Source organism: Scyliorhinus torazame, chromosome 4 (genome assembly GCF_047496885.1).
Source record: "Scyliorhinus torazame isolate Kashiwa2021f chromosome 4, sScyTor2.1, whole genome shotgun sequence".
Taxonomy (NCBI): domain Eukaryota; kingdom Metazoa; phylum Chordata; class Chondrichthyes; order Carcharhiniformes; family Scyliorhinidae; genus Scyliorhinus; species Scyliorhinus torazame.
The window spans coordinates 335,279,500-335,292,871 of record NC_092710.1 but is presented as its reverse complement, the minus strand read 5'-3'; the positions used below and the strand labels follow the sequence as shown (position 1 = coordinate 335,292,871).

General features: G+C 49.0%; 1 protein-coding gene across 9 annotated transcripts in view; it reads left to right on the top strand.

Moving 5' to 3' along the window:
* LOC140411160 (serine/threonine-protein kinase MRCK alpha-like) overlaps positions 1-13,372 on the top strand; it is a 900,765-nt gene that overhangs the window by 377,092 nt on the left and 510,301 nt on the right. The window lies entirely within an intron of this gene.

Here is a 13,372-nt window from a genome sequence, read left to right as displayed (position 1 = left end):
CCACCTGCCCGGCCCCACCACCTCTGACGCCGCTCCTTTTACAGGCCCAGTCCCCTCACTCCCGACTCGGGCCTCCCCTCCCCCATGGGGCCTATCCCCCCTACCGGCCATCCACCCCTACTCCATTTACTTATCCCCCTCCACGAGCCCACCTGACAGACCCAACCAAAACAGTGTCCAACCCACCCTAACCACCCTCATCGAACCAAAAAGAAATAAGAGCAAAGAACCCCCCCCCTCAAAATGTAACACCCCAACAGCAATCCCCGACCACCCATCCCGACCCTCAGTTTGTGTCCAGCTTCTCGGCCTGGACAAAGGCCCACGTCTCCTCCGGAGACTCAAAATAATGGTGCCGGTCCTTGTAGGTAACCCACAGTCGCGCCGGCTGCAGCATGCCAAACTTCAGCCCCTTCCGGTGCAGCACCGCCTTCGCTCGATTGTACCCGGCCCTCCTCTTCGCCACCTCCGCACTCCAGTCCTGGCATATTCAAACCTCCTCGTTCTCCCACCTGCTGCTCCTCTCCTTCTTGGCCCATCTGAGCACGCATTCCCGATCAGCGAACCGATGAAACCGCACCAACACCACCCGCGGCGGCTCGTTAGCCTTGGGCCTCCTCACCAACATTCTATGGGCCCCTTCCAGCTCCAGGGGCCCCTGGAAGGATCCCGCTCCCATCAGCGAGTTTAACATGGGGACCACATAGGCCCCCACGTCCGGCCCCTCCAACCCCTCCAGGAGGCCCAGAATCCGCAAATTCTTCCGCCTCGACCGATTCTCCATCTTCTCGAATCGTTGCTGCCATTTCTTGTGGAGCGCCTCGTGCGCCTCCACCTTTACCACAAGGCCTAAGATCTCGTCCTCGTTGTCGGAGATCTTTTGTCGGACCTCGCAGATCGCCACCCCCTGTGCCGTCTGTGTCTCCAGCAGCTTGTCGATAGAAGCCTTCATCGGCTCCAGCAGGTCCGGTTTGATCTCCCTGAAGCAGCGCTGGATAACCTCCTGCTGCTCCTGCGCCCACTGCATCCACGCTGCCTGGTCCTCGCCCGCCGCCATTTTGCTCTTCTTCCCTCGCACTTTCTTTGGATTCACCACCACTTTTTTAGTCGCCCCGCTCCTGGTCCAAGCCATACACTGTCGGGGAACTATTGCAATCTCCTTCCCACACCGGGAAACGTCGAAAGAATGCCGTTGGGGGCCCTGAAAAGAGCCCAAAAGTCAGTTTTTAGCGTGAGCTGCCGAATATGCGACTTAGCTCCGCATAGCCGCAACCGGAAGCCCATAGCCTCATTTCCATCAGTCACTGGCATGTTATTTATGTCTTTCACTGTGAAGACTGACCCAAAAAACCTGTTCAGTTCCTCAGCCATTTCCTCATCTCCCATTATTAAATCTCCCTTCTCATCCTCTAAAGGACCAATATTTACCTTAGCCACTCTTTTTTGTTTTAAATATTTGTAGAAACTTTTACTATCTGTTTTTCTATTGTGAGCAAGTTGACTCTCATAATCTATCTTACTCTTCTTTATAGCTTTTTTAGTAGCCTTCTGTTGCCCCTTAAAGATTTCCCAGTTCTCTAGTCTCCCACTAATCTTTGCCTCTTTGTTTTCTTTTCCCCTCAATTTGTTACTCTCCCTTATTTCCTTAGATATCCACGGTCGATTTTCCCTCTTTCTACCGTCCTTCCTTTTTGTTGGTATAAACCTTTGCTGAGCACTGTGAAAAATCGCTTGGAAGGTTCTCCACTGTTCCTCAACTGTTTCACCATAAAGTCTTTGCTCCCAGTCTACCTTAGCTAGCTCTTCTCTCATCCCATAGTAATCTCCTTTGTTTAAGCACAAAACACTAGTGTTTGATTTTACCGTCTCACCCTCCATCTGTATTTCAAATTCCACCATATTATGATCGCTCCTGCCAAGAGGATCCCTAACTATGAGATCAGTAATCAATCCTGTCCCATTACACAGGACCAGATCTTGGACCGCTTGTTTCCTCTTTGGCTCCCATTACATACTGTTCTAGGAAACTATCGCGGATACATTCTATAAACCCCTCATCAAGGCTGCCTTGACCGACCTGGTTAAACCAATCGACATGTAGATTAAAATCCCCCATGATAACTGCTGTACCATTTCTACATGCATCAGTTATTTCTTTGTTTATTGCCTGCCCCACCATAATGTTACTATTTGGTGGCCTATAGACTACTCCTATCAGTGACTTTTTTGCCTTGCTATTCCTGATTTCCACCCAAATGGATTCAACCTTATCCTCCATAGTACCGATGTCATCCCTTACTATTGCCCGGATGTCATCCTTAAATAACAGAGCTACACCACCTCCTTTACCATCCACTCTGTCCTTCCGAATAGTTCGATACCCGTGGATACTTAACTGCCAGTCGTGACCATCCTTTAACCATGTTTCAGTAATGGCCACTAAATCATAGTTATTCACGATGATTTGCGCCATTAACTCATGTACCTTATTCCGAATACTACGAGCATTCAGGTAAAGTACACTTATGTTGGCTTTTATACCTCTGTTTTGAATCTTAACACCTTGATCAGTAACCTCTCCTAAGTTATTTTTCTTCTTAACGTTTCTCCTAATTTTCCTTGTCGTTGAACTATTGCATGTAACAACCTGCCGCGTCGCTTTCCATTTATGTTTTTACTTCCCATTTTATTTCTTTTAGTATTACGGGGCTTATTCACTGAGCTCCCCTCAGTCACTGTAGCTTGTACTGTCACCCTTTTTGATTTTTGACTATATCTTCTCTGCCTTACACTTTCCCCCTTACTGCCTTTTGTTTCTGCCCTTGTTTTACTACCTTCAGACTTCCTGCATCGGTTCCCATCCCCCTGCCACATTAGTTTAAACACTCCCCAACCGCGCTAGCAAATAGCCCCCCTAGGATATCAGTTCCAGTCCTGCCCAGATGTAACAAGTCCAGTTTGTACAGGTCCCACCTCCTCCAGAACCGGTCCCAATGCCCCAGGAATCGGAAACCCTCCCCCTGATACCATCCCTTAAGCCACATATTCAACCTATATATCCTGTCATTTCTACTCTGACTAGCACGTGGCACCGGTCGTAATCCTGAGATCACTACCTTTGAGGTCCGATTTCTTAATTTCCTTCCTAGCTCCCTGTATTCTGCTTTTAGGACCTTATCCCTTTTTTTTAACCTATGTCGTTTGTACCGATGTGTACCACGACCACTGGCTGCTCACCCTCCCCCTCCAGAATGTCCTATACCCACTCCGAGATATCCTTGACCCTCGCACCAAGGAGGCAACATACCATCCTATGAGGAAAGGCTGATGGACTTGAGGTTGTTTTCGTTGGAGAGAAGAAGGTTAAGAGGAGACTTAATAGAGGCATACAAAATGATCAGGGGGTTGGATAGGGTGGACAGTGAGAGCCTTCTCCCGCGGATGGATATGGCTGGCACGAGGGGACATAACTTTAAACTGAGGGGTAATAGATATAGGACAGAGGTCAGAGGTAGGTTCTTTACGCAAAGAGTAGTGAGGCCGTAGAATGCCCTACCTGCTACAGTAGTGAACTCGCCAACATTGAGGGCATTTAAAAGTTTATTAGATAAACATATGGATGATAATGGCATAGTGTAGGTTAGATGGCTTTTGTTTCGGTGCAACGTCGTGGGCCGAAGGGCCTGTACTGCGCTGTATTGTTCTATGTTCTATGTTCTATCCTGGACTCTCGTTTGCAGCCACAGAAACGCCTGTCTATTCCCCTTACAATTGAATCCCCTATAACTATTGCACTTTCACATTTATCACCCCTCCCCTTTGCAGCAGAACCAACCATGGTGCCACAGGTTTGGCTGTTGCTGTTTTCCCCTGAGAGGACATTCCCCTCAACAGTATCCAAAGCGGTATATCTGTTCTGCAGGGGAATGGCCACAGGAGACTCCTGCACTACCTGCCTTGCTCTCTTGCTCTGTCTGGTGGTCACCCATTCCCTTCCTGCCTGCGGAGTCTGAGCCTGCGGTGTGACCACCTCTCTATATGTGCTATCCACGATGCTCTCCGACTCGCGGATGCTCTGCAGTGTCTCCAGCTGCCGCTCCAGCTCTGACACTCTAGCTTCCAGGAGCTGCAACTGGAGACACTTCCTGCACACATGCTGACCCTGGGGACTGGCACTGTCCCCAGCCTGCCACATGGAACAAGAGGAGCAGACCACGCCTTGGAGCTGTCCTGCCATGATTTACTCCTTTAAATTAAATTTTTGAAATTAAACTTGAGAACACGGAATGCATTTTTTATCAACTCCAAACATACATTCCCCACACAGTCTTTAATATTCTATATTTATATACCCCTTAATGACTGTTTCAACTTGATAACAACATCCAATACCAGACAAACCCTTTTTATCAAAACAGTTATCACTTTTAAATTATCAAGTGATCTGTACACCTTTTAACATACAGAGAAAGAGAGAGACCAAAATAAACCTCCTTTGCCTGAATGCAGCTTCCAGTAAAACACAGAGCCACAATCAGCTCCCAGCTCAAAACGAAAGTAAAAACCAGATCCACCGCCCAGCTCCACCCACACAATGACATCACTGCAGCCATTTGAGAAGACAAACCGTTCTTAAAAGGAACATTCCCATGACTGCAGGATCACACTGGTAATCATTCAAAAAGTATAAACGAACAAAGTGAACGTCAGAAATGAAGGCCAACAATTTAGGTTCATGGCATAAGAGGTAATATCACAATATGGCTTGAAAGTTGGATGACTGGACAACAAAGGTTTTGAGTTGAATGATTGTTGCTCCGACTGGTTGAAAGGAAAATATCCTGGGGTCAATGTTCCCTCACTTTCATTTTTGCTATTTGCCGACGGCGTGATTTTAAAGTTTCATTAATTTGGGAGATTTGTACATTGCCGCTTGGCCAGCATTTATTATCCCATTTAGAAGGTGGTGTGCCGCTGCACACCCTGTGGTGTAGATAGACCCACAGTGCTGTTAAGGAGGGAGCTCCAGGACTGTTGCAGGAGCAACAGTGTAGTTCCAAGCCAGGACAGTGATTTGGAGGGGTATTGTTGCTCGTTTTAGCCTTAGTTTAATTGCTCTAATTCTGTCACCTTTGCTCTTGAGTCGCCAGGTATCTTTCTGATACCGCCACGTGGTTCAAGTCCGAGTAATGATTAATACTCCAACACACCGCTTAGTAAGAGTTAAATCAACGCTCATTTATAATATACAGCAATCAATACTTATATATTAATTCTACCTCTAAGCTACTCCCTACAACTAACAGGCCAATACTTAACTTTGGAAATGGCCCACCAGGTCAGGTAAATGAATGGCCTTTCGAATGGGTTCTGAGCCTGTGGGATTCAAAAGCTGGTACAGGTCGATAGTCAGGAGTGCCTATCTGGTAGCGTTCGTTGGAGTAAAATTTACGTTCTCTTGCAGAAGGGTCTCGAAGGGTGCGGAGAGGAGAAGAAGGGAAAGAAGAGCAGAAGGGTGGTGAAGAAGGGTCGATTTGAACTTGGCCCCTATTCTTATAGTCCCCAGGGGCTTCCCGCCTCTCGGGGCGGACCTTGTACCTGGTTCCAAGTGATTGGACTTGGTCCCAATCACTTGGTTCGATATTCTCCAATGCTGGAGCGATTCCTTGATTGAGGGGTGGTCGTTTACCTCTTTCTGTTGCTCCTGCTGGCGCCGAAAAGTCTGGGTCGGCTTTGTGTTACTAATTTGTAGCATATTGTTCCCGGGATTGCTACTTTATATGCAGATGGCTGGGGTGTTGTTATGTTGATGGCTGCAGGTATCGATTCAGTCTGGCTTCCCCAGAGGCGAATACACTGTTTTACCTGCAGCTGTCTGTTTGAGTCCTGTTGGCTGATTTTCCCATCAGCCTCTTCCGTTCGCCATTTTAAATCGGGGTTTGGCCATTCTAATCGGGAGTCAGCCATTTTACATGGCGACAGTATTCGCAAGCGATGATGCTGCCTTTGTACATTGACGTAATTTTTATTGTATCCAGGCAGTAATTCTTTTTAAAATTTAGAGTACCCAATTCATTTTTTCCAATTAAGGGGCAATTTAGCATGGCCAATCCACTTACCCTGCACATCTTTGGGTTGTGGGAGCGAAACCCACACCGACACAGGGAGAATGTGCAAACTCCACACGGACAGTGACCCGGAACCGGGATCGAACCTTGGACCTCGGCGCCATGAGGCAGCAGTGCTAACCACTGCACCACCGTGCTGCCCACTCCAGGTAGTAATAAGTGCACGAATCCTTTAAATTATTTTGCCCAGCTGCACAGGCGGGGTATTTTAAAGGGCCTGGCAGCCTACATGGTAGCTTTATGTTGTATGGCTGCGCTGATTAGAGGCAGTATTGTTTTTGGTGGCAGTGGTTGTGAGTTTTAAGGGACTGTAGAAGGAGCTTTGGTAGGTTATTGGATTGCATCTTGTAAATGATGCATCTCTGTGCCTATGCGGCAGCAGTGGAGGGGGTGAATATAGGTGCAATTCAAGTGGGGGCTGCTTGCCCTGGATGTTAAGCCTTTTGAGTGCTGTTGGGGCTGTATTATCCAGGCAAGTGGAGCGTATTCAGTAACATTCCTGACTTGAATGTGAAGGAGAGATTCTCTTTAGTTGGAGGTGATCAATGCCTGACAGTTGCCTGGCCTGAATGTTACTTGTCACGTATCAACCAAAGCCTAAATGTTATCCAGGCCTTACTGCCTGCAGATGCGGACAGCTTCAGAATCTTTTTTTAGGAAGTACCCAATTATTTTTTTGCAATTAAGGGCCAGTTTAGCATGGCTAAACCACCTCGCCTGCACATCTTTGGTTTGTGGGGGTGAGACTCACGCAGACACAGGGAGAATGTGCGAAGTCCACACGGACAGTGTCCCGGGGCCGGGATCGAACCTGGGTCCTCTGCGCCATGAGGCAGCAGTGCTAACCACTGTGCCACTGTTCCGCCCGACAGCTTCAGAATCTGAGGAGTTACAAAATGTACTGAATACTTCTGTGAACATCTGGAGGGAAAGGCATTGATGAAGCAGTTGAAGATGATTTTGACCTTCGCCTGAAGAAAAGAGATTAATACAATAATTTAAATCGAGCAATGTAGAAAATGTAGTGAATTTGGGGGTAAAATATCCCCAGGAATTCTCTGATGTCCCTCTGCAATTTTGGTCTGAATTTTGGAGAAATGGTATAAAAAGAGTTTTAACACTTTCTCCAAGTTTGCCAGTGACAAGAATTAGATTTACATTGTTCTAGCAAAATCTTAATTGAATGAGCTCTTTCTGTGCTTTTGCATTTTATAGTTATTTGATTCTATGAGAAAGGAATTTTGGTTCCGACTGCATCCTCCTCCTTTTCCAATAGTGTCAGCTCATTGAAATCTGCCAAAGCAGTCCTTTGTTCCACTTGTAAAAGTGGATAGAATGTGTCTCATGCAAGTGAGGCTTTGGTGGTGAATAGCAAAGTTATTATTCTACATTTGGTTAAGCACAATTGGTCTTTTTGCCTTTCGCTACTGTACCAAAAGGACTTTACTTCTGTGAGTGTTGGCAGTTGGTTTGCAAGCAGAAGCAATGAGCTCACTGACTTTGGAATGGAGCAGACTACGAAATGTATTTTGTACGTGTATGTCTGGTTTACATTACATTTTATGTGTTGTTGGAGAACCACGATATTTGAGTTACTGAGTTAGAAACCCAAAGTACTTAATAAGGCTTACATTAACACTGCAATGAAGTTACTGTGAAAAGCCCCTAGTCGCCACATTCTGGCGCCTGTTTGGGTCACAGAGGGAGAATTCAGAATGTCTAATTCACCTAACCAGCACGGGACTTGTGGGAGGAAACCAATGCAGACACTGGGAGAATGTGCAGACTCCACGCAGACAGTGACCCAAGCTGTATGAAAGAGGTTTTAGTTCTTAACAAAATCTCCACTACTTAAGATTTTGTAAACATGTCAAAGTTTCTTTCATGCAAATACACTACTATTAGCAATGAATTAAATTAGTGACCACAGAAATAGTGACCTCAAAATTCCTATTGTAAAACACTACTTTGATTTGAAAGTTTTACCATAATTTTCAGATTCTCCTGTTTTTAAAAATTTGTTCATAGATGTGGACATCTCTGGCTAGGGCAGCATTTTTATTGCCCATCCATAATTGCCCTCGAAAAGGAGGTGGTGACTGTTGGGTGCTCTGCTACACAGACGAACCAACACGGTTGCGGATGGTACAACTCAGTTTTATTACTAACAATATTTACAATGGTAAACTGGTTACTGTGGGTCGATCATAACCCTTGAATCTGTGGACCTATCCCTAACACTATCTTGGAGTTGCACTCAGCACATGGTGGATGTCTAAGTGGCTTGTTGTGAGCTCTGTGCCCTGAGCTATCTCCTGCTGGAATGGACGGGAAGTGTCGTGTTCCCTGTTTTATAGTGTGTATGCTCTTGCCTGTGATTGGCTGTGGTGTTGTGTGTGTATTGATTGGTCCGTTGATCTGTCCATCATTATGTATGTATGTCTGCACCATGATGTTGACCTGAATATCATGACATCCTACCTTTTTTACAAGAACATGTGCCTATGTGGTTATAAATAGAGATGTGTACTGAGTGCAGCTGAATGTGCGTATGTGCAATATCTACAGCATGTACATGAGGCTAAACTATATACAAGGGGCGATGTCAGGTGCGACATAGCAACAAGGTTGTACCATAAACAAAAGACGGGGAAATGTTGAACGTCAAAAGGAACTCCTGTAACGGCAAGGAAAAATAGAAACATATTAACACAGTGGTATGATGCATCAGTGAGTTCAATGTTCAAACAGGCTCATAAGTCCAGTCTAGTAGGTGGGCGACGAATTCGGGTTGACCGCCTCAAGGGTGGGTCAGGATCCACCGGCTGAGGAATGGGCCTGGCAACGTGCGACGACGGAATGGGCATGGTGGCAGGAAGCTCCATGAAGTCGACATCAGGAACAACAGGAGGACGTGGTGCCGGTGTAAGTTCCCGTAGCGAGCGTGGAAGCAGGCGAAGAGCCCGGCGATTGCGCCTGCGAATGGAGCCATCAGGCATGCGAACCAGGAACGAATGGGGAGCCACGCGTCGGAGATCTTCGGCTGGTGCTGACCAGCTACCTTCTGGTAGGTGGATGCGGACGTCGTCTCCAGGCGCCAGGGCGGGAAGATCAGTTGCCCGTGTGTCATATGCCATCTTCTGGCGAACGCGCTGCTGTTGCATCCTGTGCAGTACCGGAGCATGGTTGGTTGTGGGGACCAGAAAGGATGGCACAGTGGTCCTGAGGGCGCGACCCATCAACAGCTGGGCTGGTGAGAGGCCAGTGGCTAGTGGGGCCAAGCGATAGGCTAGCAGGGCTAGGCAGAAATCCGATCCGGCAGCATCAGCCTTGCAGAGGAGCCGCTTGACAATGTGAACGCCCTTCTCCGCCTTTCCATTGGACTGGGGATGCAGAGGGCTGGACGTCACGTGTGTGAAGCCATACGAAGCAGCAAAGGATGACCATTCCTGGCTGGCAAAACAGGGCCCATTGTCCGACATGACAGTAATCGGAATGACGTGGCGAGCGAAGGTGTCTTTGCAGGCCCTTATGACAGCGGACGATGTCAAATCGTGCAGGCGTAGGACCTCTGGATAGTTTGAAAAGTAATCAATGACGATTACATAGTCCCTGCCGAGCGCGTGAAAAAGGTCTACACCCACCTCCGCCCAGGAGGACGTCACCAGCTCATGGGGCTGAAGCGTCTCAGGAGGTTGCGCCGGTTGAAACCTTTGGCAGTTGAGCACCATATTGGCAATGTCATCGCTGATGCCCGGTCAGTATACCGCCTCTCGGGCCCTCCGTCTGCACTTCTCGACCCCCAGATGGCCTTCGTGTAGTTGGTCGAGGACCAGCTTGTGCATGCTGTGCGGAATCACAATCCGGTCCAGCTTTAGGAGGACACCATCAATGACGGCCAAGTCGTCCCGGACATTGTAGAACTGCGGGCATTGTCCTTTGAGCCACCCTCCCGTCATGTGGCGCATCACACGTTGTAGAAGGGGGTCAGCCGCAGTCTCCCGGCAAATACGGGCCAGACTGGAGTCGTCGGCTGGCAGATTTGCCGATGTGAAGGCCACCTGCGCTTCGACCTGACAGACGAACCCCTCCGAGTCGGGCGGTGTGCTCACTGCTCTAGATAGGGCATCCGCAATGTAAACCAGTTGGAAGTCGTACCTCCTGAGTTTGAGTAGGATGCGCTGGAGGCGAGGGGTCATTTCGTTCAGGTCCTTATGTATGATGCTGACCATGGGGTGATGGTCAGTCTCAACGGTAAACTGGGGGAGACCATACACGTAGTCATGGAACTTGTCTATTCCGGTTAGCAAATCCAGGCACTCCTTTTCGATCTGCGCGTAGCGCTGTTCTGTTGGGGTCATGGCCCACGAGGCATAGGCGACCGGGGCCCATGACGCAGTGTCATCCTGCTATACGAGTACCGCCCCAATGCCGGACTGGCTGGCATCAGTCGACATTTTAGTGTCACGAGATGTGTCGAAAAACGCCAGTACCGGGGCTGTGGTGAGCTTAATTTTGAGCTCCTTCCATTCCTTCCAGTGTGCGGGCAGCCACTGGAACTCCGTCGACTTCTTGATGAGGTGGCGAAGAACCGTCGTGTGGGAGGCAAGGTTGGGAATGAACGTCCCCAGGAAGTTGACCATGCCTAGGAAGCGTAGCTCTGCTTCCTTGTCTGCCGGCTGCAGCATGGCTGTAATGGCGCTCACCTTATCTGCATCTGGACGGACCCCTGACCGGGATATGTGGTCCCCCAGAAACTTCAGCTCGGTTTGGCCGAAAGAACACTTGGCTCAGTTGAGGCGAAGGCCGTTTTCCCGTATCCGCGCAAAGACGCGCTGGAGACGATTGATGTGCTCCTGTGGTGTGGTGGACCAGATGATGACGCCGTCAACGTAGATGCGCACCCTTCCGATGCCCTCCATCATCTGTTCCATGATCCTGTGAAAGACCTCGGATGCCGAGATGATGCCAAATGGCATTCTGTTATAGCAGAACCTGCTGAAAGGAGTGTTGAAGGTGCACATCTTCCTGCTGGACTGGTCCAGTTGGATCTGCCAAAAACCCTTCGAGGCATCCAGCTTTGTAAAGATTTTAGCCCGGCCATTTCGCTCGTGATCTCTTCCCGTTTGGGTATGGGGTAGTGTTCCCTCATTATGTTGTTGTTGAGGTCTTTTGGATCAATGCAGATCCGGAGCTCGCCAGAGGGCTTCTTAACACACACCATGGAGCTGACCCATGGCGTGGGCTCCGTGACCCGGGATAGCACCCCTTGGTCCTGGAGATCCTGCAGCTGCTGCTTAAGGCGGTCTTTGAGTGGCGCTGGCACCCTGCGAGGTGCGTGAATGACTGGGGTGGCGTCCGGTTTGAGTCGTATTCTGTAGGTATAGGGCAGTGTGCCCATGCCCTCGAATGCCTCCTGGTTGTGGGCGAGGAGCGATTGAAGTTGTGCCCTAAATTCTGCATCCGGAAGTCTGATGTGCCTTCTGGAGACAGAGAGTGGACTCGTTGCACGAGGTGGAGAGCCTTGCATGCCTGTGCGCCTAGCAGGGAGTCCTTTGATGATCCGACTATTTCGAATGACAGTGTGGCCGTGTATGTGTTGTGTGTCACCTGGAGCTGGCAGGATCCCATGGCCGGGATAACGTTTCCATTGTAGTCGACCATCTTGCAATGGGATGGCCGAATTGGTGGTCTGACCTTCATGGCGTAGATGGCTGACCATGCTATGAGGTTGGCGGAGGCGCCAGTGTCCAGACTGAGTGTTATCGGTGATCGGTTGACCGTTAGGGTAGCACACCATTCATCACTGGGATTGACACTGTTCACTGGCATCAGCTGGTGGGTCCTGCCTGGAGACATCCGGTTCCTATCAATGACCGCAACACGGAAGGCGTCCCGGTTGTCTGTGTCACTGATCTGGATATCGTCTGGGCACGACTGCTGGAAGAGATACCTCTCGAAACTCTTGTTTATCTCGACGCTGAAGTGTTGGTCGAGTTTGAGAAGGACCGTCTTGTACTTGGTCTTGTCCTCACCTTCCGCGAACACCAGGGAGTTGTAGACACGGATGGCGTGTTGCCCTGCCGTGGAGAGGAGGAGGGCGAGTTTCCTGGTGTCCGAAGCCCTCTCCCTTTCGGTGGCTTCCAGGAAGAGCTGGAAGCGCTGTTTGAACAGCTTCCAATTGACGCCAAGGTTTCCAGCGATTTGTAGTGGCTGCGGCGTGCTGACGGTGTCCATGGCGCAGGATGGCAGATTCCTGAGGATTCGTATGTAGGTCTCACAGTTACCGGGTTCCAAACCTGGTACTATGTTGTGTTGGGTGCTCTGCTACACAGACGAACCAACACGGTTGCGGATGGTACAACTCCGTTTTATCACTAACAATATTTACAATGGTAAACTGGTTACTGTGGTTCGATCATAACCCTTGAACCTGTGGACCTATCCCTAACACTATCTTGGAGTTGCACTCAGCACATGGTGGATGTCTGAGTGGCTTGTTGTGAGCTCTGTGACCTGAGCTGTCTCCTGCTGGAATGGATGGGAAGTGTCGTGTTCCCCGTTTTATAGTGTGTATGCTCTTGCCTGTGATTGGCTGTGGTGTTGTGTGTGTATTGATTGGTCCGTTGATCTGTCCATCAGTATGTATATATGTTTGCGCCATGATGTTTACCTGAATATCATGACAGTGACCAACCTTCTTGAACCGCTGCAATTCATGTGGTGTAAGTGTTTAGTGACACCCTGTACTGTTGGGAAGGGAGTTCCAGGACTTTGACCCAACATTGAATGAACGGTGATCCTGTTCCAAGTCAGGATGGTGAGTGACTTGGAGGGAAACTTGCAGGCAGGTGCTGGTGTTCTCATGCATCTATTGCCCGTATCCTCAGCTGTAGAGGTCGAGGGTTTGTAAGGTGCTGGTGTTGAAGAAGGTGCATCTTGAGATGGTACACATTTCTGTCACTGCGTTGGTGATGGAGGTAGTGAATGTTGAAGGTGATGGATGGGGTGTAAATCAATTATCCTGGATGGTGTCAAGCTTCTTGAGTGCACTCATCCAGGCGAATCAACCCTGTCTTGCTCTCTGGGTTTCTGCCGGCGGAAGAGGCAGAGCCTGTGTGCCTTGTCCTTTTTTATAGTGGTCGTGTAGTGCCCCCTTGTGCCACCTCTGGGTGTCCTGATTACCCATTGGTTGTGTCCTGTTCTGATGACCCATTGGTTGCGTGTCTGCATATCATGACACA